We start from the raw sequence: 26914 nt of genomic DNA, 5'->3' as shown, positions 1-26914 counted from the left end.
TGTGTTTCTGATTGTCACAGGTTTTTCTGAGTCAGAGCCTGAGAGACAATTTTGGTTTGTTGAATTGACAGCTGACATTCTTCAAAAGATCCTGTTTTCAGTAGTTTGCCAGAAATACTACTTTAATGTGTGTCATCATAAGTTTCACAGAAGACATCTGGAGTTAGAAGTTTCACTACATCTGTGTTTGATTTTCTTAATCTGAGTTGAATTGTACCTTATTTTCATATTTGGGTATAAAAATACATACCTGAGGCCAAAATGCACATGTGCCACATCAGCGTGAGGGTGTGTGCATGTAGAATTAGGCATATATCCATTGGACATGGCAAGAAACATACCTAATTTCATATAGACATCCATCCATACAAGATTGAAGGCAATTTCCCAGCTACAAATTATGCACATGCTACAGTTTGTCTGCTTAGTACTCCCTTTTCAGCTAATGAAATGGGGATTTATCTATATTACAAAGCAAAGAACAAAGAAGAAATTTGCATGTACTAATTTTGATCAAATGCTTTTGTATATTCTGTGGAACTGAACTTCATGACATTATATGTTACACAATACTGGAGATGTTACAGAAATGATTATTTAGCATCTTGGTTCTTTATTACATTAAGTTTTGCATGAATAATATGAACAGTTAAGGGCAATATCAGTAGATAATAGAAGTGCCAGAGATTCTTTTTGTCCTGAATACGGGACACTTTGCAAAATTTTGATAAACAGCTATCAGAACTGAATTAAAATAAAATTCTCACCTAGCCCTAGTTTGGTTAGCTATGGGATGCTAAATAAATAAATGTAATAAATAAATAAGGGTAATAAATAAATACATTGTTGTTGTTGTTGTTAGTTGCAAAAGTCGTGTCCAACCCATGGACAACATTCCTCCAGGCCTTGCTGTCCTCCACTATCCCTGGAGTCCACTTAAGCTCACGCCAACTGCTTTAGTGACTCCATCTAGCCACCTCATTCTCTGCCGTCCCCTTCTTCTTTTGCCATCTATTGTTCCCAGAATTAGGCACTTCTCCAGGGAGTTCTTCCTTCTCATTAGGTGGCCAAAGTATTTGAGTTTCATCTTCAATATCTGGCCTTTTAAAGAACACTCAGGGTTGATCTCCTCTAAGACTGACCGGTTTGATCACCTTGCAGTCCAGGGGACTCACAGAAGTCTTCTCCAGCACCACAATTCAAAGGCCTCAATTCTGAATTGAATTCTCAATTGAATTCTTCAATCTCTCCACTTATTCCCAAGGTCTAGAATTGACCCTGAAAGTTCAATCTTTATCCTTACTCATGGTTAATTCAAGCATGCAGCTAGTGAACTTGGCTTCTCCTCCAAGATGAAGGGAGAAAAAAGAACACTGAGATATGAAAATGAGCATTGTAAAATATGTGTAGCCCAGCAGGTGATGGTCATAGGTTCCAGTAATCCTCCAAATGTTTAGAACGGTGCGTAGGAGTTGCAAAGCATGACCTGAGCTGTGACGATACCTCACAATTTACCTTCTTGCTTGGATAGAAACTTGGGTTCCAGAATTTCTGGTTCTTAAAGAAGACAAAGCACTTCTAGAGCAGTGGCAGCTGTCCTTTTCTTGAAATGGAATTACTTTGAACTGGTGGTGAAATAATTTCTTATATGGGTATTCAAAGTAGCCAGTCATCTGTTCCTAGAGGAAGTCCAGAGTTTGAGACAGTGGTCTGGATCAGAGATGGCCAGAAGATGCTTTGGACTTTAATTCAGTATGCTTGCCCATTGGCCAGGCTGGCAGAGGCTTCTGGGAGTTGAAAGCCAAAACCTCTGGAGATTTACCTTCTGCTCATCCTTGGCCTAGATGTTGCTGGTGGTTCACATGAGGACACTAGGATTCTCTAAAGCTCTGCACAAGTTTTCACCCTCTCCTCTATTTTAGCTTCCTTGTCCTCCAAGGAGTTGTAAGTATCATCAGCTAAAATAGCAGTTTCTAATTTTTTAAGTAACTGTGGTGAGTGTAAGCTATTCATTCAGTGAACTTGCACTGGTTTGGTTTTGGAGAACCAGCGCCCAAATGGTTTGGTGCTAGTGCTGTTGGACAGTGTTGGAGAAATCACAGTTCATTATACAGTGGTACCTTGGCTCATGAACTTAATCCATTCCAGGAATCTGGTCATGACCCAAATTGGTCATGAGCCAAGTCAAATTTCCCCATAAGGTTCAATGTAAATAAGGTTAAACTTTTTTTTTTAATCAGAAAAATTTGAAGCAAAGTGACAAAGAACAACAAAGATGGCGGCCATCTCCCCCACCAGCATGACCACGATTGTGCCCGTCTTCCCTGCACAAGTGCAATCGCGGCTACAGACAGGCGCGATCGCGCTTGGGAGATGGGTGCAATTGCGGGCGTGCTGCGGGGGGAGATGGGCACGATCACAGGCACACTGGGGGGAGAGAGACGGGCGCAATCATGTTGTGGGGGGAAGATGGCTGAGATCATGGTAGCACTCATGCAGGAAAGACAGGAGCGATCTCGGCCTTCTCCCCCCCCCCGCCCCCCGAGCACAACCACGATCACACCTGTCTTCCCTGCATGAGCACGCCCACAACCGTGGCCGTCTCCCCACTCGGGGCAGGGGGAGGTGGGGAGATGGCTGCAATCGCGGTTGCCACCCAATGTGGAGTTCGCGACCTGAGTCAAAATTTTTATGATATTTTTGTTTGCAACCTGATTTGGTTGTAAACTGAGGCATTTGTGAGCTGAGGTACCACTGTATTTTATAATAGGATAGTCTCCTTCTTTGCACCAACTTGTAATGCTCAAAAGAAAACATTTATGGTTAAAACTAAGCCTCCATGTTTGTGTGTGTGTGTGTGTGTGTGTGTGCGTGTATTCAGAATGAAGGAAATTTTATAAGGTTGTAAAATATGGCAAAATAAGACTAAAGTTGTTTATAAGTGTACCAGCTCCAGTTTCCTACAGTTTGGACATAACCATAGATAGAATCCTGGCCATGTAAAAAAATCTGGTTGTCTGGCCTCTTTTTATTGGCAACCCGCAGATATAAAAGAAAGCCCTTTCAACAATAGGCTGTAAGATTATAGATCAAGTGAAAAGAAATTTTTTTTTTACAAAAAAACCCCAGCAGTACTATTTAAAATAAAGCAAAGAAATAATTTATACAAATGGAAGAAATGCTATTGTTTCTGAGTTTAACGTCAAATACTTATTTCTAATCCTTACAAGTCTTGAGTCTCTGGAGTCCTTTCAAATTATGACCTTAGTCATACATTTGTTTAAGTGTTTAATACACTGCATAAATCTGAGAACATGAAACTCCCATCGTCCAAAATAAGAGACTTAGACTTGAGGCATCATTAAAAAGGCTTACTTAGCAAGTCTTTTGAAATCTCTGGAGAGCACACCAGGGAGAGGAGGCGCCCACCCTGAGAACCAGATCTGCTGCATCGGCACATTTGCTTGGAAAACCTCAAGCAATAACTTCATTGTCCCTTGATTTTATTTCTATCAACAGCTGATGTTGTGCTCTTGTTTGGGAGGAATATAATCCTACCCCACTTAGAGGCCTACTAAGGAACAAAGCAGGCATTACTTCAAAGGTTTGCCTAGAACAGGGAGGTCCAACCTTTCATACCTCAAGGGTGCACAAGGACTTTAACATGGAACCTCGGAGCCAAACAGTGAATTGCTTTTCCATGATGTCAATTAAATTTTTCACAATATATTTATATTATTTAATATGCACAATCAATAAATTTAAGTAACCATTACATGAGGGAGGAAACTGATACGTGGTCTCAGAGTTGAGCTCAGGGGTAGCTGCTTAATTTTAAGATGATTTTAGAATTCATCTAAGTGAATTAAAAAAAAAACACTTTGTGGGCCTGTGGGCTCTGAAAAGATCACAGGCAGCTTCTTCTCCAACCACAACTCAAGCACAATGACTGTTCTTCTAAGGTGGCCCAATTCTTTCTTCCCTGTTTCTCCTGTCCATGTGACCCCCCTTCCCCGGCTCTTCCTTCCTTCTTGGAATTGGCACACTGAACCTCTTGTATTTGAACCAACTAACTCTTCCCAGTGTGCCTGGCCTGCTCCCACTGATGAGTACAAAGGCGCTCAGCTCCTGAGCGCCTTTGCACTCATCCGCTGAAGTGGTGCAGGGTGTGCTGGGGCGAGCCCTTGTGAGCCTCAGGAAGAAAGCAGGAAGGACAGCGGCCTCAGGAGAGCTCGCCTCAATCATGCCTGTCTTCACTGATATCCAGACTGGGAGAGAAGTGGGGGGCAAAGAGCTCCAAGCAGCAAGATGACCACAGAACAAGGCCTTGGGGGACTGCATGCAACTCGTAGTCAGCATGTTGGACCACCCCAGTCCAGAAGCTGTGTCTTCTTTTCCACTTTTATTTTAAAGTAGGTGCAGAGCCCCTAATCTGGATCTTAGAAGCCTCCCCACCTCCATGCTATGGCCCCAAACTGGACTGGGAGCCCTGCAACTACAGTAGAGTAAAACTGAAGAGAGAGAAGTAGATGATAAGGGATAGGATAGGAAAAGACACACAATGAGCCAGGCATATTCCTCCAGCAGGGAGAGAGAGCTAACAGCAAATGGTGACGAATTCAAGCATGTGCACCAGGTGAAACTGCTGCTGGCTTTAACTGAAAACTCTCCACTGTTATTGGAAGAAGAGCAAGAAGAATCAAATATGGGTGGGTTGTTTTTATATCCCCTGCATTAATGATTTGGCCAAAACACCCCTGGTGTACATTTTTGGCCTAGTCAGTGGCAAGCTAAGGAATAAGGTAAGAAGCAGCTCAGCAAGATACGTGTATAAAACACAGTACATTGGGAAGTTATTGCTTTCAGGCCTTAGCTTGTCTACAGAGCATCTGCTTTTCAGACAGTGCAATAGTGTATTGGGGCATACATAGATAGTCAAAATTATTGCACCTTGTTGCTGTTCCTCAGCCTCGGGTCCTGATGGCACCTTCCATGTTTCATATCCATATGCACAGCAAGATGTGAAAAGCTGGGCAAAAATGAACTCACTTGCTGTTGACAGTTTCCAGAAGAGCATTTAAAAACTCAGTGATCTTTCTCATTCTGCCACGCAATGGTTCATATGAACAGGCTGTTAGAGGAAGATAAAGTGCTCCTGTAGTATGCTAAAATTTAAAGTGTGATCAGTGCTGTTGCAAAGATACTGAAGAATATGCAGTCCCCATCCCCTAGTTCATCTAGTCTACCTTTCAGCATACTGTCAATGCCACCATGTTAATCACTTCCAAAAGATATAAAGTGCTGGCTATTGTAGAAAAGAAAACTGTTTAGTATTTTTTGTGGGCTGTCTGTTACTACATTTACTTTTCTCTCTCTCTGTATTTGACTGATTTCTGTACCTTCAGCTGAGTGAGAACATGTTGTTGCTAGGATACCACCACTCCAAATGATATATCTATCACTGGCAAATAAGATGAATGCTAGGAAGAATTGCTGTATTTATACTTTAACGGGTATGTAGAGTGGCAAGGACCTCAATTCATATGAACATCATTAGCAATCCAGTGCTCAAGTAAAGGCGGCAGAAACCTCTTTGTATTTGCTCTGAAAAAATTCATGTGGTAACCTTGCCATTGTTTTCCATTATTTCTTTGCCAACAGTTTATTCATTGTGATCTATATTTTATTATTCTGAGTAATTAATCTGATTATGTCTGATTCCATTCAACAGTGTGCTGAGAGATCTCACCATAGTATTCTTTTTTTCCAGCAGTTCTCTTTCCTTTTGGACAATAAATAGTTTATGTCCAAGAAATTACTCATCCTTTTTATAGCAAATATCAGTAAACTCGTGCAGCCCACTCCTTATGATGGGTTCATGACCCAATGTACTTCACTGGATGGATATGTGCAGGAACATTCGCTTAGCATATATATGCATACACCCACAAAGAAGTAGATACGTTTTATTGTGTGGACTGAAATTCCATTGTTTTTGCAAACCATGGGGTGATATCCAAGCAATAAAGCCTGGGATTCTGAAATGTGCCAGATAGGAAATACGTGCTGCACTCAACTAAATTCACATTACCAGAACTGCTAATAATACCAATGGAGGTAATACAATGAAAGTGGGTTCCAGAAGAGGGAGTCTTAGTTTCTCTGCATGTTTGGTATTATTCATTATAATTCTGACCTCAGAGTTCTGTCCCGTAACACCACTTTCCAATGACCATTACAATAGCTCATGATGAGTTACATGGTAGTTTTGCAATATGCATAGGTGATAAATTTTGGAAGTTTTATACTGTTGTTGCTTGGAATTGCCATTGCTTACTATATTCTTAAGAGGAGTCATGAGGCCCTAATACATGCAAAAGCAAGTTATCCAGTCTTCCCATTTCACTATAAAGGACAGTGTGACAATAAGTGGTTTTGCATGGTGAAGGGTAGAGAGTCAATCACTAATTTAACACATTACAGCAAACAATTGTGGTTTTTTACCTTTGTGCACTTGTAGTGGGGTGCAGACATAGTCAAAGTAGATCAACAGGGCTTGTTTTGGGCCTGGAAACCATAAAAAGAAACAATGGTCTGTTTCTATGGTTTCTGCTTACCATAATTATCTGTGATGACATCTGCATCCAGGACCTCCATTTAGCCATTTGTGATGAATAAACATGATAGAGTTCCATGAAATCTGCAGCAACAGAAGGGGCCATTCCATGATACAATCTCTACTACCCACGGCTCCCTAGCAACAACACATCACACATGCTTTGTTCTTGTTGATGGAGCACTGGACTAATCATCCTGGTTTTTTTCCCCCTGAAACGGGGGGCAGGAGATAAATGTGGAGAGGGAGAAGAAGGAATTACAGCAAAAGTGTTTATTTTAATGTTACAGCAAAAAATAAAAATAAAATAAACATTGAGGGCTGAATTGACTAGGAAGTATTAAAGATGGAGGTACAATCAGGAGGGGGAAGGAAAGCCTGCCTCAAAACCTCAGTGGGCCAATCAGGAAATGGCAACTTAGGTCAGTAGCACGGTATATAATAATGAAGAGGATTTTGCTTGCAGTGGCTGCTGGGATCCATGGCAAGAATGCGAGGGGGGCATCTGCTAGGAAAAAATTAAGTTATCACCAATTGTGGCAATCCCCACCCTTGCTTGTTTTGATGTGCAAATCCACGTAATATGTTATCTTAAAATATTGTCTGTCTGGATGTCATATTGGAGAATAAGCTATCCTTACCAGAACTGTTGTATATGTCAAGAATTTTAGGAAACCTAGGGTATGTACACTGCCCAACTAACTTACCACCTGGTCTTTAGGTTACCCTGTTCCCATCAAATGCCTGTCAAACCAACTGTTTATACCACATCTGACAGAGTGATTAAGCAGTATTTTTTCATATAAAAATCCCATGTTTGTAATAAAAACAGGAAAATGTGAATTAAGGTGAGCATACATCAGAATAAAATCAAGAATTCAAGCTTTGTACACATTGCACTAAGAACATGATCAGTGGAATATTATGGTGGCATAAGAAATTGAGGGATTTCAGTATTGCACTACTACTTTGTATTGCTGTAAATTACCTCTAATGCAACACGTATAGGACTTGTTGGTATGATGGAATTACCTAGAACTCATTGCACCAGCAAGCATTGTTGGTGTTGCAGTAGGCACCATTTATGTTAATGAATAAAACCACAGGGTGCAAGATGCTAAGGGCATCTTTACTTTTGTAAGGCAATAGTGGCCTCAAACTAATTCTAGCAGTGGATATCTCACTCTCCATATCACATTGTGGCTTGCAAAAAGGGACCATTCTTGGCCTGATCTTTCTTGAACCATATCATCATAGCCTGACAGGAGCAGTAAAGATACCAACCTATCAAAAATAGACAATAGGGTTCAATCTTGTCCTGCTCACCCAGGTTCTGTCTCCTTAGACTTATCAATGTGGCTTTCAGAGATTGACCTTTGTGTGGATGATGATTAACTGCTTGCTTCTGTGCCTCACATCTTGTACATTTTCCCCACCTGGTCTTCTGTTTCTTAGCTGTCATCCAGGTAAGTGCCTACTGGGGTGGTCAATTTCCCCTTCCATTTCTGTTTTGTCACACTGACATTCCTCATGAAAAACTTATTTTGAGAGCCAAATGAATTTCATAGATCATAACTGTGGCTGTCTTCAAAAGTGGCATTTAAATTGGTTTATGCATTCTGTATGTCCACAAATAATTTTTTTAAAATGTATATTGAGTAGAATGTGCGTTTGGTATAAAATGGCTCCACCTTCTGTCATGCATCAACAATACTAACTCCAGAATTAAAGGTTTCTTAGCTTTATTTGCAAATATACCTGCCTTATTGAAATTGGGCTCATTAAAATTAGAACAAATCATTGTGAAAGAAATTTGGAAACATATATTTTCTATAAAACGGGGTGAGGGGGTGTTCCACCAAAATTAAAAGTTCCCATTCTTCTGTTGATTGGAAAAGGAAAAAGTAAATGGGAAAGTGCTGAAAATCTGCTGGATCCCAATTAAGTTCAATTGTGTGCATGCTTTCCATGAAGTAAACTCCATGGAATGCAACAGGACTTAATTCCAAGTAATTACATATAGGATTGTGCTGTCAGCTTTACTGAATCTTTAGAAAGATCCCCTCCCTATAATGTGATGTTTTCCTGAGAATGTAATGAAATCTGTTCAAAGAATACCATCAAATGTGGTGAGCTTATATATCCTGCTGATTTCTTCAGGCTTTTGCTTCCAATCTTAAGACAAGCATTTTTTAAAAAGCAGCAGAAAACGTTGAAAGGGACAATCAAATATCTACAAAGGATATCATATCTTGTAAGAGAAAATTAGTATTTTGGACTTAACTGAAATGGAGATGAAAGAATGTGCACAGTAATGATTTTAGGAAGAAAAAAGTTAAACTGATATGTTGCTCATAAAAATATTTGTGTTATCTCTGCATAGCATTTCTGAGGTTCAGTTTATTCTATCATTCTTAAGGGGGGATTTTTGTATTTCCCAAAGGAAACTATGTATTATTCTGAATGCAGCTAATGTCTGTTTGACTGCCAGTGCAATCTTTAAAAGATATATCCGTTGTGCTCATGGATAGAAGAGTATATTCAAGAGTATTTTCACATTGAAAAAAATCTGGTAGGTGACTTAAATATTGCTTGTAGGTGCTGTATGACTTTCATAGGAGCCAAAGATTTCCAAACATTTTTATTACAAGACCATGAATTGTATTGTGGCTCCAAAATTTGAATGATCCATGATTAGTTGAACAGAATGGGTCAATAAACTCCCTTAGGCCACCACTGTTAAAACACACACACCACACACACTGTTGTGAGGCTAAGTAGGACTCCTGTTGTTTAATTTTGTTCTGAATACATGTGCCTTCAAGATAATGGTACTTTTGCACACCATTGCAAAAACGAACTAGCATTATCTTACTGATGAGTGCTATCTGAGCATGCCTTGATGAGCTTGTGAAAGAGTCCAAGTGTCACCTATTTATGGTTCTTAGAAGTGCAACCTGGAACAGAAGAAGGTTTATTAAATGTCAGGTATTTTGTATATACTTTCCTGTCAAATGAGACTGCATATTAATAGGATTTAAACAACTGTTTCATTATTGCTAATTGACCTGGTCTTGCAGTCAAGTAATTCTGTTCAAGAAAACTGCTGACCAGAGAGAAGGTAAGAAAGGTCTTAGGTTTATTTAAGACATGTTAAAACTAACACAGGGTAAATGAAGAATGTATCTGAACACTGGCCATGGTAGATGTTCACCAGGCAACAAACATAGAATGTGCACAATTTTACTACAGAACTTTTCACACATTGCTCAGATAGTGTGCATACTCTCCAAGCCACATTGGACAATATCCACTCTTTAATGATATAAAGGGTGTTTTGTCCATTTCGCAGTCATTTTACATGATCTCCACTTGGACAATATGCACATAAAGGAGTCATTTTGTGCAGTCTTTGCAACATAACTTGGAAGTAAACCAGTTAGTTGAACAAAATACAGCTTATGTTGCCAATTTGTGTGCATTCTCCTTTCCCTGAAGTGAATCATGTAATAATGATTGGTGGAGAATCTATATAGCAACATGTTGTAGGGTTGAAAATGTTTTATTCTATTTTTATTAGCATAGCTATCCATGTTAGAGCTATATGTAGAAAGTTGGGATATGAATGAATGAATTTTAGAAGTCAGAATAACATAAATAGGATCAAAAACGTAAGAGAAATAATGGATTGAGAAGACTCTCTAGTGGTGGAGACCTGCAACATCTCTGATATGTTTGTTTTCTTGCCTGTGGGTAACATGGCCTACATGCACAACAAGTGAAAGCTAGAAACTCTGTTAGAAGAAAAGGTGAGAGCACTAGAGAAGCAAGTGTCCACCCTCAAGGTAATAAAAGAAGACAAAATGTTTTTATACAGAGCAGTGGATCTCCAACAGTTAAGGATAGTACTAGAAGTTCTAGAAGTACAACAAGCAGAAGAGGAAAATCCCAAGGGAAGGGAAAATGAGGAGGAAACTACCTGGAAAAGGCTGGCAGGTGCAGAAGAACTAGATGACACCAGTGGAAGCAGTGCAACTACTGGACCACATTTAGTTACTTGAGGATGAGACTGAAGGGCAGCTTGTCATGAAAGAACTACAAGTCATTCTGTGCAACACTGAACAAGAGGCTAAAGGTCATCCAAACAGTGGCAATGATACCAAGGCTTACAAGAACAAGAAGAAAAGGGTAGAAATACATGTGTGTGAGGAAGTCCAGTGGTCTTGTCAGGTGTGCTGTCTCCCTGGAGGACAGATTAGTGATATAACTGAAAGATTCTCAAGGCTCATACAGCCCACTGACACATATCCCTTCCTTTACTTATGTTAATTTCTATATTTATTACATTTTTATACTGTGCCACAGCCCATTTGGACTCTCTGGGCAGTTTGTAATTTAAAAACATGCAAATAACAATATAATAATCAAAGTTAAATAAACAAAAAATGATACCAGCATAACAAAAGTCAACAACTTACAGTAATTAAAGTAAGATTTTGTTGTTGTTCAGCTGTTCAGTCATGTCCGACCATAAGCAATCCTATGGGCCAAACCTTACCACACTTTCCAATCCTGTGCCACCTCTTTCTGCTGAACCATGCTCTGGCCCACATCCTCTTCAGTCTAACCACCTTGCTCTTTGGCAACATGGTTTTCTCTTGCCAATGAGCATTCCAAGCATTATACCTTTTCTAATGAGCTTGATCTCACAACATGGCCAAATATGTGAGTCTCAGCTTTGTTGTCTGGCCAACCAGGGATGCATCTGGTTCCAGCACCTACTAATTTGCCACTCCCGCTGTCCATGGAATGTGCAGGAGCTTCTGCCAACGCCACAGTTCAAATGAGTCAATTTTACTCTTGTCTAGCTTTTTCATTGTCCAACTTTCACAACCATAGGTTGCAATAGGAAAACTTATCACTCAGAGCAGTTCTCAAAAATAAGATTAATATATGACATAGCAGCAGATATAATAAAAACAGAATTAAAACAAATCTTATGTATTAAAATATGGCAAATAAAAAGGTCTTCACCTGGCACTGGAAAGAAAACAAAGATGACACCAGACATAGCTTCTTCGGGAGCATGTTCCAAAGACAGGGTGCAACTGCTGAGAAGGCTCTTCTTCTAATTATCACCCTAACCCTTACTTCTTTTGGGGACGGTTCCCTAAAAAGGACATCTATGGAAGATCTTAGGGAGCAGGGCATTTCTTCAGGTAACCTGGCCCCAAACAATATATGGCTTTAAATGTTAACATCAGCAGTTTGAATTGGGCTGAGAATTCAACTGGCAGCAAATGCACTGAAAGAGGACTGGCATTATATGTTCTTGTGAGCCAGTGATTAATAGCCATGGTGCTCTATTCTGAATCCATTGAAGTTTCCAGAGAGTTTTCAAAGGCAGCCCAATGCATTACAGCAATCCAGACAAGAGGTTGCCAGAGTATGGATCACTGTGGCCAGGCTCTGTCTGTCCAGATATGGTTGTAGCTGGTAAATCAGCCTAAGCTGATAAAAGGTGCTGTGTACCATTGAGTCCACTTGTGACTTGAGTGACAATTCTGGCTCCAGGAGCACTCCAACTACAAACCTAGTCCTTTAGGGGGAGTGCAACCCTGTCCAGGACAGATTGAAGATCTTCCAACTGGTCAGACAGTCTACCCACCAGCAGCACCTCCATCCTGTCTGGATTGAGTCTCAGCTTATTGGCCCTCAACCACTCCATTGCTGAGTCCAGGCACTGTTTCAAAACAGCCACTGCCTCACCTGGTTTTGATATAAAAGAGAGGTAGAGCTGGGAGTCATTGTTGACACTTCAGCCCATACCTCTGGATAACCTTCCCCTTCATGTAGATGCTGTATTAACATGGGGGATAGAATAGAGCCCTGCACTATCCCATAGCAGAACTGCCATGATGCAGAGCAACACTCCCCACAGCACTACCTTCTGGAATCAGTCAGCCAACTAGGAGTGGAGCCACCGCAAAGCAGTACTACCAATTCCCAACCTGACCAGCCTATCCAGAAGATACTATAGTTGATGGTATCAAAAGCTGCTGAGAAGTCCAGCAAGTTTTTCTTATGCATACAGAAACGGGTCACACACCCTCCTGTCTCCTTCTCCTGGCAAAGGTCATTCCACAGGGCAACTACAAGGCAGTCTCCATTCCAAAACCACACCCAAAACCCAATTGAAATGGATCTAGATAGCGCGTTGCATCCAAGAGTGCCTGTAGTTGCCCAGCCACCACCTGCTCAGCCACCTTGCCCAGGAAGGGAATGGTGGCAACAGGCCTATAATTAATCACATCAACTTGGTCCATATTAGGCTTTTTAGGAGTGGTTTAATCACAGCCTCTTTTAAAGGGGCTGGGAGCACTGCCTCTCTCAAAGATGCATTTACAGCCTCCTGAGCTCAGTTGTGAATCCCCTCCCTAATACTTCCAATAAGCCATGATGGGCAAGGATCACACATACAGGTGGTAGGGCAAACCTGGCAAGCAAGTTTTTCTTATACATACGGAAACAAACGACACTGCCTAGTGTAGCTTTGAAAAAATCACATTGAGGCTTTTGGGAGGAAAGTCAAGAACTTTGGGGCCCAGGTAGTTTTCTCTTCGATCCTTCCAGTTCTTGGAAAAAGAATAGATAGGGAAAGAAACATTCTCCAAGTGAATACCTGGCTATAAAGGCAGTGCTGACATGAGAGATTTGGATTCTGGGACCATGGGCTACATTTCCTGAAAGAACTGATAGCAAAGGATGGGTTGCACCTTACAAGGACTAGAAAGAAGGCATTTGGGCACAGCATCAGTAAGTTTATCAGGAGAGCTTTAAATTGGATCCTGCAGAGAAGGGAGAAGTACACCTGGGCATAAGCACAGACCAAGGCTTATGCACCACAAAAAAGAAAGCAGCTCTAACAGTGGCCAACAATGGTCTTTCAAAAAATGTAGGAAAGCTGGAGTACAAAGCATGTGGTCTTCAATATCTATATACTACTTCCTGAAGTATGGGAAACAAATAACATGAACTTGAACTCATAATGCAGGAGGATGAATACAGCCTCATAGGTATAACGTGGTGGAATGAAGGATATAACCTGTTTAAGAAAAGTACAGAAAAGAAGGCAAAGTCACACTATGTGTTAAAGATACATATCTCTGCACAGAAATGCAGGAGGATGCACTTAGTAGTCTTACTGAGAACATCTGGATTAATATAAATTGAACTAGGAATAAAAGGAACACAGTGGCTGGAGTCTATTACTGACCACCCAGTCAAGGAGAAGATGAGAACGAAACTTTAGAAAACTGAATTGCCACTGTTTCAAGGAAGCATTATGTGGGACTTCAATTTCCCTGGTATCTGTTGGGAGACAAATTCTGCTAAACCCAGCCCCAACCCAGCCCCACCAAGATATTCCTAACATGTGCTGCTGATAACTTTCTCCAACAGAAAGTGGAGGAAGGAACAAGAGCAATGGCTCTCCTTGACTTGATACTAATCAACAGGAAAGACCTAGTGGACAGCTTTCAGGAACCCTGGGGGAAAATGACCATGCCTTATTTGAATTCTTGATTCTAATGGAAGCAAAAGCCAAATGTACGCTGGATGGAAGGCCAATTTTAATAAACTTGGAACAATGATGAGTAAAGTCCATGGCAAATGAGTCTAATGAGAATAAATGCCCAAGATGGGATTTTTAAAAAAGGAAATTCTAAGGGCACAATTACAAACAATTCTAACAAAAAAAAGTGGGAAAAGGCAACATAAGAAGTCCATGTGGCTTCACAAAAAGCTTAGAGATGATTTGAAAACAAACAAAAGGCCAGGTATAGGAAGTGGAAGGAAGGCCACACTACAAAGGAAGAATACAGACAGCTGAATATGAGTCAACAATGTAATACAGCTGCAAAAAGGGGAAATGCTATTTTAGGCCTCATTAATAGAAGTATCATTTCCAAATCACCTGAGTTCCCCTTTACTCTGCACTGGTTAGACCTCATCTGAAATATTGTGTCCAGTTCTGAAGATAGTTTAAGAAAAATGCAGACAAGCTGGAAAGGGTTCAGAGAAGGGCAACAAGGATGATCGGAGGACTGGAAACAAAGCTCTCTGAGGAGAGATTGAAAGAACTGGGTGTGTTTAGTCTTTATAAGAGAAGACTAAGGGGAGATATGATAGCACTCTACCAGTACTTGAAAGGCTGATGCAAACAGGAAGGACAGGATCTCTTCTGGACCATACCAGAGTGTAGGGCCTGGAATAAAGGGCTCAAGTTACAGGAAGCCAGATTCTGGCTAGAGATCAGGCAAAATTTCCTGAGTGTTAGAGCAGTATGACAAAGGAACCAATTACCTGGAGAGGATGTGGGGGTTGGACCCGATGGCCCTTTGGCCCTTTCTAACTCTACTCTTCTATGATTCTATAAAACCTGCTCTTTTGTTAATGAAGCTTGATGATGCAGTCCTGTATGCACTTATCTGGAAGTAGGTCCCAGTGAACTCGGTGGGACATATATCTGAACAGACAGAAATATTGATTGCAGATTATCAGGTCCTGTGGCAAAATCCATCTCTTCTGGAGCCCCAGCCCAGGTCTCTCAAGATTCCCAGATGACTGTACCCCTTCCTTTACCCCAGAACCCCAATCAATGATCACTAGTGGTTTCCTGGCTTTGATGCAGTCTCACCCCATTGAAGAATGCTGGAATGGCTGTTTTAAGCTTAGTTATTGGCAGAAGGAGTGTTAACCTCAAATAGAGCGGTATTTTTTGGATTTTGCCCCACCCATTTTGCCATGCCCCCTTTGCCTTTGGCCCTGCACATGAAAGGAATGCAGCCCCCCAGATGTTCTCATCAATGCAACCTCAGGCCAAAAGAGGTCCATCACCACTGATATGTAGGGTGTTTCTTTATAGCGCTCAGTTGTACATTCCCATTCTCTTTCCATGTACTCTGGGCAACTAGCCCTTAACCTACCTAACCTGAGGTGTATCTAATCTCGAATTCAACTTTATCTATACTTAAGCTGTCTTGCGAAGCACGAACTCTTTCTTTCAGTAACTGTCAGAGCTAAATCTAAGGATGCAGGGAGATGTTGTCACATCATCTCAGCCTCAAAGGGGGCATGCTCAAATTTCACATGAACGTGTACTTAGATGAGGTATGGCTTTGGAAATCAATTTATGTAGTACTTTACAAAAATTCATAAGAATAAATCAAAATGACAAATATACATGTTTGTTTCTTAGCAGAGTTGTACCCATTACAACTGTTCTGCAGGGAAGTAAACCTGCTAAGAAACATGAAAAAATGTGGGATAAGAGTACTGCACTGTGGATTCAGTATGAACCTCTGTAGATACTATAAAGTGATTGAGCATCACTGGAACATGTTTTAGAGGCCATGCACATCATCACACTTAGCAGCTTTGTGTTTTGATCTTTCATAGGAGAAAGGAGATAGATTTCCCACTGGAAAAAGAAAATTAATATTAGAGTGTTCCTAGCAGTAGCAGTAACTACTACTGCTAATTGATAAAAGCAATTGTGCAACCACTCCACCCATGGAAAAAGGCAGAAGTAGTAGTGGGGAAAATGTCAGAGGAGTAGAAACACAAGATAATGTCATTTGGACCCTTCTTAAAAGACTATATCTGAGGCAGGGTGATTGTACAATAAAAAGCTCATCTGGAAGCACCTGCAGCTAACTTTGCATTTCTCAGTTCTCACTAATTTTGGCAATTTGCAATAATCAAAAGACAAGACACTTCTCTCTGTTCAAAATCTAGCATGTGCAACTATCATTCTCACACCAGTGGATATTTAGCAAGTCTTCCTTTCCCTTTTTTTTTTTTTTTTGGGGGGGGGGGTAGATGTCTGGTATAACACTAAGTAAGTAGGACAAAAAGGAGGAGATGAAGAATCCCTTCTTCTTGAAAGGAAAAGTCCAGGTTCCCTTTCAAGTCCTGTTACATATATAACTAGTATGTTTAACACACAAAATAAAAGTTGTGTTCCATTTTATTTTGAAAAGCACAACATATATAAATGCAATATTCCTCTACTACTGCTTCTGCTGCTCTTATGCGTTGCTTTGCACAGTTCTAACCTGCAAGAGTATGGTTAGATGTCAACCTGGCATCTTCAGATGTGTTGGATGACAACTCCCATCATTCCCAATCTGCATGCCTTTTATCCAAACTTTCTAGAGGGTGCTAGGTGGAAGGCTAAGCTATGGTCTTGTATAACATCTACGGTATTGCCCCACTAACGATTGTTTGAGGAATCTATTAATTTCATTTCAGGAATTAAAGCTCATTAACTAATGGAGCGCCCAACATCTTCTAGGGTTTGTTCGTTCTTCATGTTCCCAGCATTATAAATGTAACAATCTGGGGCAAGGCTGATCAACCCGTTGTTCTCCAAATGTTTTGGACCACAGCTGCCACAGGCCATAGCAGCATGGCTAATGGTAAGCGGCTGTGGGTGATGTCATCTAAAATATGTGGAGGGCACCGTGTTGTCTATCCCGAGACAGGGATATTTGGCTTAGAGGGATTCCAGTCTTGAAACATGAGTTTAAATAGAAGCCCTTTAGCATTCTAGCATTAAAATTGCTAGGTTTTGAATGCATTTATATCACTTAGTTTTGCCATAGTTAGTTGAATCTAAAAATGTGTGGCAGGTGCTGAAAAAATCCTGGGCCAAAAAACTCCTAGTTCATCTTTGCTTGCCTAAATGTTCAGACTTTATATTAACAAGGTAGGTTTGGGGACTTTGACATGGACTGGTTGGGAGAGTAAGTGTAATGTCATTTGTACTGCACTCTCTTGCAATATTGCATTGCTCTCCCCATATCTCTGAAAGTGTTACAATGATTGCCTGGTATCTGGTTTGTGTCGTGATGTTCTGTTCTGGATGTTCCAGTACTAATTATGTTGGTATGAATTGCAGGTCACAGCAGTAACTTCTTACTTCTTGTGCTGGAAAGTCTTGAGATGTCATCTTGGCAGCTTGGATGGCTGTATCAGTACAAAAGTGATACAGAATCTGGAAACAACTCCTGGGTTGTTTTCCTGAAAAATGTTTATGTTCTTTGCTTTTCAGACTGTTGTCCATATCTGAATGAGCCCTGGGTCTGAAGGGCCAATAATTTCAGGGCTTGTTTGAAGATAAAGAACCATACACCAGGATTACAGGGGCCTTGAAGTTACTTATCAAGAGTTAGCATTCACACTGCAAACTCTTTTTGGCAACAAATTTTTCCCCTCTCCCCTTTTCTACAATGTGTAAGTAGCTACCTTAACATGAGGAAACCCAAGCACAAGGGTTTTCTTTTGTGTCCCCCCACCTTTACCCTCAAGCCAGTTCACTTTTAGTCAATGGATATACATACTTTCCTGATTTGCATCTAATGGCTACCCAGGTTGAATAGGGGTTGTTACTGAATTGTGGTTTGCTATTACATGTGAGCCCTGCACCTGCTAACCATGGGCAACACAGTGCTTGTAATTCAGTCACAGGCCATGGGTTCTCTTCCTTCTCTTTAACAGCAAATACCCATACCCTGGGTTGTCATTACATTTAACCAAAACATCGTTTTAAAATGAATGCCAGGCTTCTTGGCCCAGAAGGGAAGATTGCATGTACTTTGCAAACACAGGTTTTTAAACCTAATGTTCTCAGCCATTTAAAACCCTGAGATATGTTTATTTTGCAAAATGTAATCATTTAGAGTAAGTCTTACTCGTTCTTAATAAACTTAATGACGATGTAGTAGTACTTGGCCTGTTTAAATTTGTTGTGGTCAGGATGCCACATTTTTAAAATACACACAGAGACACTTTTTTTTTTTTTTTTTTGGTCCTAAGCAAGAGATGGTCTAGGTGAGGCACTGAGGATAAGTATGCATAACTGACTGACTTTGGAATCAGCCCCATTTAGGATTTCCCTGCTTAGTTAACCATAAATTTCATCTTCCCTGCTGGATTAATAATTAGCTTAGAGTGAGCAATGGAGATCAGATAGCACTGTTAGCAGCAATTTAAGCAAACGTTTAAACAGCATTAGCAATCATTTATTTTGTCATTATTCATGGAACACTAATCATAATAAATTGATTTTCTGCTAGTATTATGATACATTGAAATATTTAACATGATTCTCATATACCCTTCTGTGCTTTACAAATTATTTGGCTTCATGGACTGTTGAGATATTAGATGTCACAGGCTGGAGAAAAAAATGTCATCGTAGTAAAGATGAAGCACATTTTCTCACAGGCAATTTGGAAGTTCACCACAATGGGGTTATGCAAAACTGTAAGTGAGCTCCATGAATCCTATAGTTATCTGAAGTTAACCAGTCTCACCATAAATACACATCTTTATGTTTTGCGCGTGTGCATGCACACACGCACACACACTGCATACTGCAAGCATATCAGCAAAATTTTGTCAACAGCAAAATCTTAGGGAAGAGCATAATGGATAGAGCCTCCTTTCCCAGGATGGTATCCTCCAGAAGTGCTGGATTTTCATTTGCATAATTCCTAGTCATCATGGAAAAAGTAAATCAATACATCCGAAGAGTGCAAAATTGGGTAATGTGGAGATAGCTTTTTAGATTAAGAACAAGGAAACCTGGGTTTACATCCCTGACCAATCTGATGGCTGTAGAGAGACCTTGGGCCAGCGGGCATCTTGCATCCTTACCCACCTCACACTATTTTATGAGAATAAAATGGAGGGAGTTGATACCCTGCTCTGAGCTCCTTTGAGGAAAGGTGGAATAGCATGCAATAAACATCTTAAGTTCTGATCACTTCAACAGAGCAGGAATTATGACATTACAATGAAAGAAACAAAACCCTCTTCCAATATTGATGGCAGATTTCAGTGCTGCTTTACTGGACCCAGTAATTCCATGTAAAGATAAAACATCTCCTTGTGTTTGTTAAGGTTGGTCCTCTAAGAGCTGAAAGTGATTTGAGAAATGCATATCTTCATATGGTGTAAACAAACATAATTTTCTTTCTTCATCTTGTGGTCAAGCAAGATTTGCCACATTTTAAAATAATACGAAATCTGTTTACCAGAAGTAGAAATAGGATAAGTGCATATGCTGGCCATGAGTAGTGATCCCACTTTGAGAATGCTTTCAGTTCTCTAAATAAAAATGTTAAAATACCACACACGCACACACAGTGTTGTTTGCTGCAAGCCTATTACTGCAATAGCAAAGGTTACAGAAAACAGTAATTCATGGTATGTGACTGTATTTAACCTGAAAACATAAAGGCTTGCAACTTAGCAAAGTTGAACATTCTGGGCCTTTTTTCTGTCTAAACCCACCTAGGATTAGACTCTCAGATGGGAGGTTGCAGGGGCAAGAGTTCTCGCACAATGCAGCCTGCTCAGATAGATTAATCTGAGGAAGAGGCAGAGGGGCAGAGGAGGGCAGATGACTTGGCAGTTTTGGGGTCTCCTAGTGAAGATTCTCAGGCACAGTATGAGAGTCTATCTGCTTTGGAAAAGGAGGGAGACATTTCAGAACTGGGGGAAGGAGATTGAGAGGGATTTCATTGACCCCCACAAGGAGATGACAGGCAAAGCAAGCAGACCAATTATAAGAAGGTTCTGATCTTCCCACTGTGTAGCCTTCAAGCAGCAGAAACCACCCTGAGGGTGGAGGCAGGATCTTTCTGAAAGGGGGGGAAGAGGGGAAGTTTCAGTTTGGAGTAAGCCATTCACAAGGGCAGATGCTTCTCCCACATCTCAAAGAAAAGCCTACCCTGATTTATACTTAACCTGCTAAGCTCTAGTAAAGGACTGTGTCTCTAAAGTCACACATAAGTCTTCTGAAGAGGAAAAGAGGGAGAGAGAGACCTGCTCATGACCAAGGTAGTACTTTGAAAAGTGTGGAAGCAACACTCCTCTTCTCCTCAGTGCTGAAGCTTAGGGAATAGAATATTCAAGGAGGAATGAAATGGCAGAATGGCTCAGAAGACATAAAAGGAACAAGGAGGCAGCAGGAAAACAAAGTTGGGTAGAAGGGACCTGCCTCGGACTGGATTTCCAGGGTTTCAGGCAGGAGCCTCAGCAGCCGGGGTAGGAACTGCCAGGATGGACTTTGTGTTGAGCAGCAGCCTTTTCCGCATTGGGCAGGAATGTGTGACTTTCCATAGCATGGACCACTTAAGTGAAAATGTGAGCCAGAAGCGAATGGGGCTGTCTGCAGTACAGCACCAGAAGAACAAGGAGAAGAACAAGGATCTAGTAAAGGAATGGATCATGTGCTCATAGCTGACATTTAACTAGATCTTTGCTCAGTAAGAAATAACTATGGCTCTCAGAACAGCTGTCTGGAATGGCACACTTTGAAAGTGCCAAGTTTGATTAATCCTCTTGGTTTGGTTTGGTTTGGTTTTTGTCTTTACATTCTTTTATATTTTAGGAGAAAAATAACAAAGGAAGTATGCACTTACGTGCACTTCTAAAATGGCATCTTAAATTTTAAAAAATGTGCAGTGCAGGGAAATTGTGCTACGATGGCAGTAAATTCTTGGCAAGTCCATTTTCTTCTCAAAATCATGCCATTTTACATCTGTGTGGTTTGCTAAAATATTTTTCTTACAGAACTATGAAAAGAAAAAAGTACATAGCCACGCCACCTAACCTTTTTGATAGAACCATTAGCATAAACATCTAAGGCTACTGCCCAGGAGAGAGATCGTAGCAATACTGATTAGAAGGCATTGTGCAACTATTCCATCTTCCTTTCTTAATAGACTTTCTGCAGTAAGAGAAAAGACAGGAATAGCTTGGGAGGAAACACAGAAGGGTTACAAGAGGAAGACAACATTATCTGGATTTCCCATAAAATTAAGGGTGAGGCAAGGCAATCATGAAATAAAAGCCATGTGCGGAAGTACCCTGAGTTCAGATATCCCTCCCAACTGGAGGGAGGGAAAATTGTGGAGAATGTTATGGAGAACTGTTTTTTCTTCACCATTTTATCTGCACGAGTTAGGTTGTATTGTGTGTTGCAGGACAGACTGCAGAAATGATTCACTAAACTGCAATTCCCAATTTTGTCATTACTGCGTTTTAACACAGATTAACAAATAGTGTTATTGTGTAACCTCTATATTAGGGTGGTCTAAAACATGGCCCAAGGGGCGGATGCAGCCCCCAAGGCCTTGTTCTACAACCCACTTGCCACCCCGCCCCCACATACACAGTGATGTATGTGGGGGGGGGGTGGCACTGTGATCCCAGTGATGGCACAGGCCTGTTCCAATTGAGCAGATCAGGCTGCACGCCTCTCCTCCCCTCCCCTTGAAGATGGACCGGATACTTCAATTGGTGCAGAATAGAGCTGCCAGGTTGCTGACAGGGACTGGGCGTTGTTCTCATAAAACCCCAGTTCTCCGTCAGCTCCACTGGCTCCCGATTGAAGTCTGGGCCCGATTCAAGGTGTTGGTTAAACGGCTTGGGACCTGGATACTTAAAGGAATGCTTACTCCCATATATGCTCTCCTGCCCCTTGAGGTCAGCAGCAGATGCCCTTCTCCGGGAACCCTCTGTGAATGACATCAGGAGGGTGAGTACCTGGAGGAGGGCTTTCTCTGCGGTGGCGCCCCATTTATGGAATGCGCTCCCCAGAGAGGTCTGCCTGGTGCCGTTGTTTTTTGTTTTTCGGCACCAGGCTAAGACCTTTTTATTTAAAACTTATTTTAATTGTTAATTTATTTATTTAACTAGGTTTTTTTTTAATTTTTAGCCGAGAATGCACTGAGGTTTTATTGTATTGGGGTTTTATTGTATGGTTTATTTATTGATGTTTTGTGAGCCGCCCTGAGGCTTTATTGCGATGGGGCGGCATAGAAATGTTTTAAATAAATAATAAATAAATCAGATAATTGTCCAATTCTTTCTTGAATGCATCTCTCTTGGCAGCTAGTTCCACTGTTGTACTGCTTTACAGTCAGGAAATTCATCCTTGTGTCTAGCTTATACCTGGTGTATTGTAGTTTAAATTCATTGTTCCATGTCCTACAGTCTAGAATGAATTTGTGAGCTGTCCAGAGATGCAGAGTGATGGACAGCCTAGAAATATCTGAAATAAAGAAAGAAAGAATTTGAATAGGTTTCTTCTTTATTCTTTGTGACAGCCTTTGAGCTACTTGTAGAGTGCTAGCATGTCACCTTGTAGTCATCCTTTCTCAAGGCTGAACAAGTCTAGTTTTCCAGAATGGTGTGGTCACTTTAACACAGGAAACCCATGGTTGCTACTCTATCATCTTTGTTCATTAATATTAAGTTTAATGCAGTTGTTCCCCTCATCTTTTCCTCCACTTTTTGTTGGAAGAAGTTATTGGCCACACATGTGAGAAATCTCTTGGAGGGGTCATGTTTGGCTGAATTTGTCTCCCAGCAAATACCAGGGAAGTTGAAATAACTCATGATGACCATATCTTGTCTTGTAGCCACATTAGCTATTATTTTTCAAAGATAATATCTTTGTCCTCTCTTTGAATTGGTGGGTGGTAGTAGATGCTGATGACTATGTTGCTATAGCTTTTTGCTCGTTTTAGGTTGACCCAAATGTACTCAATGTTGCTATGTGGCTTCTCCTCCTGTAATTCATTGCAGACATAAGCATTCTTAATTTATACTGCAACTCCCCCCCTATCCCTTCTATTTTTCTTGAAGAGGTTATATCCATCTTGAGATGAACTCCAACTGTGAGAATCATCCCACATTTCAGTAATTGCCACAAGATTGTAGTTGACTTCATGTACTTGGAGTTCAAGTTTTTGTTGTTTATTACTCATGCTCTGGACTTTGGTGTAGAAACACTGCAGTTCACTAGGGTTATAACCTGGTTTTGTTTTTAAGCTTTCTCCAGTGCAGGATGTCACCAGGAAATGCAGGAGGCAAGCTTTCCTTGAACAGAATTTGTCATTGTCTTTTACTTATTTCAAATAGATCCCTAGCACAAAATAAACATTAAGCATTCAGTGCTGGTACTGGAAAAAATGAAAACAACATCATGATAGATTTCTAGAAACAAAGCCTACGAAGGGCAAAACATAATCATAAGTAAGGCATCTTACACATCTATGATCACTGTACTGTCTTTTATACATTTTAAGCATTCTTACATGTGTCCAGCTGTTTACAAATTCTGATTTTAAATTTTCTCCTATATCACTGGAAATACCAACACTTCACTAAACCTACTCTTAAAAAATCTATATCTCATGAACTCAAAACTATAGCTACAAAACCATGTATGTGAGGCAACATCCATGAGCATTATAATACTCAACTGATATACCAGGGACAAATGAAACTATTGTCTCAAAATACTTATACTTGTGTTTTAGCATGGGAGATACTATAGCTCCTATTTCAAGTTTCCCTTCCTGGGCTGATAACACCTCTAATTTATGGCTGTTATTACTTGTGACCTCATACCATTGTGTACCCCCCCCCCCCCCGATTTACACAATTTTATTTGAAACTAGAACTTACATTTCTAGTTATTTGCCATTCTGCATCCTGGCATGGATTTTTCCCAGAATGTTAAGTATCACAAAATTCCCATGGGACTATACTCAGGAAAACACTTTACTCTCAGCCTAAGAGGGCCAGTTCTGTTGAATCTGGTGCAAGGATAAACTATTGAAATTCCAGTGCAGGATATCCTTTGATGAATTTGATAATGGAATCCCCTAACTGCTTAGCTAGGTCAAGATGGGCAATATGTGTCCATAACATGAAGAAGAAAGAGGAGGTGTCAGCAGACACTGAACAGGTAATTCAAGATGCAAGACTGACCTTAGTTATTTTGCTTCCTCGCGCAAAGGGCAAAATGGCCCTTCCCATTCCATGCACAAAAGTCAGCTGGACTGGCAACCAGATCTTCAAGACTGGCAATGGGACAACATTTCCCTCCACAACTGCTAGCAGCAGTCCAGCTCATGGAACTCTCGGCAGGATGCTTGACCTCTCTCTCTCTCTCTCCCCCAATGCCTCTCAGCATCTACCACCTGAGGTGACTGCCTCATTCTATCTATTAGTCTGGCCAGCCATCTCAAGGCATAATCATGGTAGAAGAACCTCAAGGGGAAATCAGGTACATAAACAGACCACTGGGAATGGAGCACTTTTTGGTAATGAATGCTGGCTGACTTTTGGAAGCAGTGGTGGGGGAATAGAAAACCAGAGAGGCATAAATGGAGAACCCTGGAAAAAGGCAAAACTGGATGGCTGGAGTCCTGAGCGTGAATACTCCACATGACAGCATTACTTTTTCTTTTGTGGGTCCCACTTGTAAGCATTACAAGACAAATACGGTGTCAGATTAGTTTGCCTTATACCATCTAGTTCTGTCCTGAAATTTTCAGTCTTGCTACCTAAACTGGCTGGTAGGTTCCTCTTCCTGTGCGTAGTCTATTTGAATGAATAAGTGCCTATGTATGTTTTAATTCCATATGTTCAATTTTGAATTCATGTATTTTGTATATCCAAAAATGAATTTTCCTTGGCTGAGGAGTAGACATTCCATGAAGGAATTCCACTGCTGTGGCTTTTAGGGAGTAAAGGAAAAATGTCTGTTGCCTTAAAACCAAATATAGTTGTTACTGTGCTGTGGTTTCATCTATTTGTTTTATATCTAGAATTATGTTATTGCTTCTGTAGATTTTGCTCAGAAAAACAAGAAATGGCAATTAAGACTTATGCCAGATATAACAAGACTAGCAATTTCAGCTGGAAACCTTGGTACTGGTCATATTGTCCTAGTATACAATTTAAACTATTTACAAACAGAAATCTAGGATAAGCCCATTTGGGCAATATTGTATCAGGAGTACATCCTTATTTTTGTTTGCATTTCAACTTGATTGTATATTATCTTTAACACAGTTTCCTGTTCTTGATGACAGCATTCAATATGAAAGAATATTTAATGAAACTTTTCTGGTTGACTAGATGACTTTGTTGTTATGTGCTATTAAATCATCTCTGACTTTCAGTGACCCTATACTGATTCCCCTCTAAAATTTCCTGTCCTTGATAGCCCTGCCCAGCTCTTGTAAACTCAAGACTGTGGCTTCCTTTATGCAGTCAATCCATTTAACATTTGGTCTTCCTCTCCTTCTTTTGCCTTTGCCTAGCATGATTGTCCTTTCCATTGAGTCTTGCCTTATCATGATGTGCCCAAAGTATGGCAGTTTCAGTTTTAACTAGGTGATTCCGGTATGTTCATGAAACCTTTCCCTTTGTCCTCCATCAGCATGGTATTCTTCGTTTGTTTCCTTTTTCTTTCTATTCATCACTTTATATTATGGGTGATTATTATTTCCACACTTACTTAACCGTTAGCATGAGAGCTGCCACAACCTGCAATGCAGTTCTAGGGTTACGCCCTGTAAGAAGAACCTTCTCACTGTGTGATTTGTTCACATGCATACATTCCAGCTGAGGGCCTGGTTACAAGGACAAATGCTAAAGAGAAACTAGATCAGTATTAGCATGCCCATACTATAGATGGGGAAATGATGCTGAAGTGACAGCAGAGAGAGAGAGAACCAGGACCTGTCTGGGTAGAATATGGCAGACTTTATCCCTTACAAAGTGCCCAAAAGTTCTGCAAATATTACCCAGTTGTATAAATGAAAGTTTATTTTTCCATTTTGTTTTAGGTTTGGTTTTGTTTGGAACTGTGGCATTTTATTATTCTTATGGTCTATTGTAAATTAGCTCAGCAACTCAGGAATATGTTTAGAAAGTGAACAAACAACATACCCTACTCTAAAATGCTCAAAATGCTTCTTATTCATGATCTTGTTGTAATCTATGCAAGAATGATAGTAAACAAGCTTAACTCTGTAAGACACTGATTTGCAAGAATGTTCTAAATGGTTTTAAGAATTATTTCTTTTATTACTTTTTACAATACTGTATATCTACCCACGTACATACAGATTCTCTCTTGCTTCAGTACCTGTGGTTACTTTATTATTAATATTATTACAATACTGTATTGTGTTTAAGATGTAGTGAATATGGAAGTGTTTCTTAAGTATTTTATAAGAATAGAAAGGTTACACACACACACACACACACACACACATCTCCTTAGTGTGTGTGTGTGTGTGTGTGTGTGTGTGCTTAGACAAACATTTGGCTTTCTCATGCAATCTGACTTACATACAAATTTGACTTAAGGACATTCTCAGGAACAGAACCTGTTCTTAACCCAGGGAGTACCGGTAT

The 26914-nt window shown here is 40.4% G+C and overlaps 1 protein-coding gene across 3 annotated transcripts in view; it reads left to right on the top strand.

Moving 5' to 3' along the window:
• The window catches only part of ADAM12 (ADAM metallopeptidase domain 12), a 342499-nt gene that overhangs the window by 89979 nt on the left and 225606 nt on the right, over positions 1 to 26914 (top strand). The gene's annotated exons all lie outside the window — the stretch shown is intronic.

This window comes from Varanus komodoensis, unplaced genomic scaffold, assembly GCF_004798865.1.
Source record: "Varanus komodoensis strain SLA01 unplaced genomic scaffold, ASM479886v1 scaffold49, whole genome shotgun sequence".
Classification (NCBI taxonomy): Eukaryota; Metazoa; Chordata; class Lepidosauria; order Squamata; family Varanidae; genus Varanus; species Varanus komodoensis.
Note: the sequence above shows the minus strand (reverse complement) of the source record. Positions and strands in the feature narration are given on the sequence as shown.